We start from the raw sequence: 6,000 nt of genomic DNA, 5'->3' as shown, positions 1-6,000 counted from the left end.
GACCGGCAGCTCCACAATGATGACAGAGATGCTGCTTCTTCTGTTTAGGCTTTTGAGAGTTAGCCTTTTTAGCCCTAGGGTTTTTAACATCTTTCTTATCCTGCTTAGGGAGTACTCCTAAGATAGATTTACCTTTGTCAAAGTTCTCACTAGCTAATTCAGTTTTATCATCAATGTTCTTAATTTCAGTGTTATTAGCAGGAGAAACAAAAACAGTAGCACTAGTAAAAGCAATATGAGAGGAAGAAAGACCATACCCTAAACCTGTTCGATCCGAAGCAGATTTCTAAATGCTGAGCATTTCATCAAGCTTTGCACTTGAAGTCCTCTCCAATTGAGCTCTGACTTGAGCCAGCTCCGCTTCAAACTTCTTGGTCTTTTCAGCCAAGAAATTGTTCTCGAACCTCAGTGCTCCAATAGTCTGATTTGCCTCATCAAACTTTGTGGACAACTCTTCACGATCAAGTTCCACATCACTTAGTTTCTTGGTGGCCAGCGTATACAGTTTCTCATGCTTCTCAGATAGCTTATATAGTTTCTCATAAGCTGAATGGATATCATCTTGATCATCCATCTTCTCACACTTAGAATCCACCAATTCTTCTTCTTCTTCTTCCACGTTTTCAACAATCCCTTCAGTAGGATTGACTGTGGCAGTAAAGGCATTCAAGATTCCGTCATCTTAATCGTCGGAATCATCCTCAAGCTCAGTGTTACTCAAGATTGCAGCAAATGCCTTACTCTTCCCAATGCTTTTGAGATATATGGAGCATTCGTGCTTCATGTGACCAAATCCATGACATCCAAAACACTTTGGTCCTGTAGGAATAGTGTACTGACCGCCTTTCTTAGCATTCTTTTTCCCTCTGTCTTGACCCTTAGACTGAAAAGAACTAGATTGCCTATGGTCCTTATCGAAGTTCCTCTTATTGGCATTCTTTGTAAACTTCTTGAACTTCCTTGTAATGTAGGACTTCATCTTGGAATCTTCATCCTCGGAAGAATCATCTATGTCACTGCTCTTTGCCTTCAAGGCCATGCTCTTACCTTTACCCGACTTGCTAATTCTAGTCAACCCTAGCTCATAGGTCTACAAGTTTCCAACTAGCTCAGTCAAAGGAGTCTCACCGATATCTTTTGATTCTTCTATTACCGTAATCTTGGCATGAAATCTCTCGGGTAGAGATCTGAGCACTTTCCTTACAATCTTGGGTTCAGGAATGGTTTCCCCAAAATTGAAAGCAGAGTTCGCTATGTCCTTTAGCTTGGCATAGAACTTATCAAACGACTCATCCCCCTCCATCTTAATCTCTTCAAAGCTTGTAGTGAGCCTCTACAACTTTGAATCCTTGACAGCCTTTGTAGTTTCAGTAGAGGATATCTTCTTGAACTCCTCATTGGTGACTGCGCTAAATAAGGCATTCAATGCTCTGCTGTTAAAGTTTGCCGCCTTGATCTTGGCTTCATCCCAATCCACCGGCGCTTCGTTTGGCTTAGTCCAACCAATCTTTACAACTTGCCACACCTTCTTATTTAAAGACTGCAAGAAAGCTCTTATGCGTACTTTCTAGTATGCATAATTAGTGCCATCAAATAAATGAGGTATGATTAATGATTGTCCTCTATCCATGACAAACAGGGGTCAATGGATCAACACAGTAAAAATTAAATCTAATCAGAGTGTGCCTACTCTAATACCACTTGATAGGCCACAAATTGAATTAATCCCTTGTGATTAATTAACCAATTAAATTAACCAAGTATATTAATTAAGTTAATTAACATGCAAATGCGTGGTAGCACAAACAAATCATCGCTTAACTAAATATGCAGCGAAAATTAAATGACACGGTGATTTGTTTACGAATGGGAAAAAACCTGACAACAAAAACCCCACCGGGTGATTTTTAGGTCACTACTCCCGAAACTCCACTATTATCACAACAAGCGGTTACAAGTAAAGGAATCGCAAGTACTTTACCAACCTACAGTTGAACCCTTACCCCAATACCCAATTGGAGTTGTTCTGTAGTGACGATTCCCACCTTTGATGCACGGCTCCCAAGTACATGACTAACTAATGCGCGGATCCCAATACGCGACTTCAACACCAACTGAAAGAGAGGTTGGCTGCAAAGTTCTTTAGTTCATCCTACACAATGAAGATCAAGAAGATGCTCGGTCACAAAACCCTTTGGTGCAAATACGCAACAACTTCTTCAGAAGAGATGAACTAGGGCAAGAACTTTATCTTCGATCACAAATTGCTTGAACTGAGTTTGCTCAATGCTTGTGCAACTTGTGTCTACTTTGAAAGCCCTTAAAATAATCATTTTATATGTCTAGGGTTATGAGAAAAGAAGTCTCAAAGACACATTCACGAATTCCAAGAAATCAGATCAGAATTTTGATTTTTATAAACCTCGACAAATAGAAGCTGTCGAGCAGGTGTCGAGCTTACAGGCTGGAACAGCTTTCTAAACCTCGACACATACTATCTGTCGAGATTTAGTAATCTTGCACTTTCAGCTTGCTTTCTTGGACAGACTTGAAGGCTTCCATACTTGATCTTGAAACATAGTTTCTTGAAGCATTTCAACACATCCTAGATCTACCCAATTATAAATAAAGTGCGTTTTGTCAAAAGATTAGCCAATTTTACATAAAATAATGACATATGTTTTCTATCAAGTGAAACCACATATGTCCTAACACACTGCATATACATTCAACAATGAATTAAAATGATAAAAATACCAAAATTTTTACCGTAGAATGTAAATGTTGAAATTACCAAAATAAGTATAGGCCACGTTTAGACTTTAGTGTGGTTAAACGAGATCTCGCTGAATTCGTAGCCAACCTACAACATCCATATATTGGACAATAAACCAAACAAATTCCAACAAAATTTTGGGATTTATATTTAGGCTCACCAACCTAATCCCTTCCATCATTATCCTCTTGACTTGGATACTAGATAAATCCGTATAGAATAATAAGGAAAAAAAAAAATGCATTTCAAGATAAGGGCAAGAAGGTTGGAGACTATATGTACCAGCATAAAATTGCATTCTAATAATAGCTACTTTATAAGGAAAGTGAAAAGAAATTCATGCAGCTATAGTTGGTAGAATATAAAGTTGTAGAAATAATTTGTATTCGATTTTCATGTACGTACATTCCAAAAAAGGTAAAATGAAAAAGAAAAAAAAAGGCACTAATTATTTGATCATTATAAAAACTTGATCTACAATGTAAACAGGCAAAGTGAATCCCTTTCAATAGCCTCTATCATTGTGTTGAAAGAAATGGCCGTGAAAGTAGGTGTTCCTTTGTATCTAGTTATTTCAGTTATACTTTCTCTCTTGCTTTCAAGCCACCATTTTGCAGAAGCCGATGATGAGATCGCCAAAACTTGCGCCCTAACTGAGTATCCTGATGTTTGCACCACAATTTTGGAGTCAGATTCTCGCAGCTCAAGTGCAAATATTACTGGCCTTTCTAGGATTGGCTTGGAATTGACTGGAACCAAAGTTAGTGAGACTGCTGCAGTGGCATATAAGCTGATAAACAATGCATCTAGCTATGCAGAATGGGATATACGTGCTACTTGCTTTCATATATATAATACAAGCGTCGAGAAAATTAACCAGGAGGGTCTCAAATATTTTGATGAGCGGAAGTTTGAAAAGGCAAGCGAAGTTGTGGTTTCTGTTAATGGAGAGATACATTACTGCGGCACAATTGGCGTGGTAGAGTTGAATGAAAGCAATACATTGCTATATAAGTTCACAACAGATCTAAAAACCATTCTGCATCAACTTTTCTAATTGTAATAACTGTTGTCCACCTTTTTTGTGGGTGCTTATAAAATTATTGAAGTAATGAATAAAAGTTTCTCATTGTAAATTTGTAAGAATTTTATTTTGCTTGAAATTACCATTGCTTGGCAAGGCCAATTTCCTTTGAAATTGAGTTGGATGGCCAAGGTTACGAGATAGCTAGAGAGGACCTTTTACCTTGCCTTTGGTTCTGATATAGTAATTAGAGTAGTAGTACATTATTAATGGAATATGAGCTTTCCCTCTTGGATTAGGAGACTAGATGATTCAGAGGTCGTCTTTGAGGTGGGTTAGGCGGGCTTAGTGGCAATTTAGTTGAGCAACTTTTTCTTCTGGTTCCTGCTTGAAAGGTTATACACCATAAGCTATATTTGTGTCTATATATGGAACTATATATTCTAGCATTAGTGTTTGAACACGTAACTATATATATGTTCCAATATTTGAAGAAAGTATGATATGTCAAAATTTTAATGTAAATTTTAAATATATAATAGAATTTAGATTTGATTTAAGTATTTATTAAAATAATAACATACATGTGAAATTGTAAAATCTCAAAAGCTTATATGGCATAATAATATGAGCTCTTTAGAGAGCTAATACTATGAAATATTATTAAATGGGTTAAAAATGAGAAACCTTGAGAAATAATATATATATTTTAAAAACTAACAAACAGACCTTTTAATTCTCACACATCCCCTATATATGTCAATGCTCAACAAGAGTAGCTAATTAATGATTGTTAGGACATATATGAGTCATTGTTAGGAACATATGTCAATATAGAATTGGCTAATCATTTGATAAAACGCATTTTACTTGTAATTTGGTAGATCTAGGGTACGTTTAATACTTCAAGGAATAAGGTTTCAAGTTCAAGTGTTAAAGTCATACAAGTCTATCTAAGAAACAAGTGAAGAAGTGCTAGATTTTAAAGCTCAACAGCTAACTCGATAGCTAATATCTATCGAGGTTTAGAAAGCTGTTTTAGTCCGATACTCAACAGCTTCTCAACAGATAGGATATCTATCGAGATTTATGAAAATCAGTTTTTTAGAGTTGATTTCACTTCAATCCATGAATAGATGTTTGGGCTTTCTTTTCTCACAACCCTAAACATATATAAGGATTATTTTAAGGGCCATCACAGCTGATGTAACTCAATGCAAAAAAGTTTTTCACAAGTATATTGTGAACCGAAGACATATGCCCTAGTTCATCTTTCTATTCAAGAAGCTACTGTGTTTGTACACCATAGGGTTTCGTAACTAAGGAGTTTCGTGATCTTCATCATGTTGATGAACTGAAGAACTTTGCAGTCAACATCTTTCTCAAGTTGGTGAGTAAGCCGCATACTGAGATCCGCGCATTGAATTGGTTAGTCACGTACTGGGAGTCGTGCATTGAAAATGAGAAATTGTCATTACAGAACAAGTCTAATTGGATATTGGGATAAGGGTTCAATTGTATAATGGTATAAGGTATTGGAATTCATTTACTTGTAACTGTTTGTTGTAATAATAGTGAATTCTCAGGAGTGGTGACCTTAAAATCACCCAGTGGAGTTTTTGCCGTGTAGGTTTTCTCCATTTGTAAACAAATCACTGTGTCAATTTATTTTCCACTGCATTTTAACTTAGTTTGTGATTTGTTTGTACTACCACACTTATTGCATGCTAATTGAATTAATTAATTAATTAACTTGGCTAATTAATTGGTTAATTCATCACAAGGGGTCAATACATTCTTGGCCTATCAATGATGATGTGTACTTATGCCACTTTCTATTGGATTGAAATACCAAAGTAGGATACTAATATGTACCTTCTCTAACAAGCATGGCTTTGACTGCAGATCCATTCAATAACTAATTAAAATGATAAAAATAAAGTTATTTTGACCGTAGAATGTAGTTAAGGGTGGTTAAATGACGCTCTAAATTCGGAGGCAGACTAGTTCCAACACCATCCATTGGACGAAAAAACAAACAAATTGCAACTAAATTTTGGGCTTTATTTTTAGCCTCACAAGCTTTATCAGTTCTATAGTTATCCTTATGACTGATACCTAATAAATCCGTATATAATAATGTCAAAAGGCACCAAGGTGAGGACAAAAGTGTTGGACTATATGTTCCAGCTAAAAATTG

This window comes from Quercus suber, unplaced genomic scaffold (genome assembly GCF_002906115.3).
Source record: "Quercus suber isolate HL8 unplaced genomic scaffold, Cork oak 2.0 scaffold_51, whole genome shotgun sequence".
NCBI lineage: Eukaryota > Viridiplantae > Streptophyta > Magnoliopsida > Fagales > Fagaceae > Quercus > Quercus suber.
Note: the sequence above shows the minus strand (reverse complement) of the source record.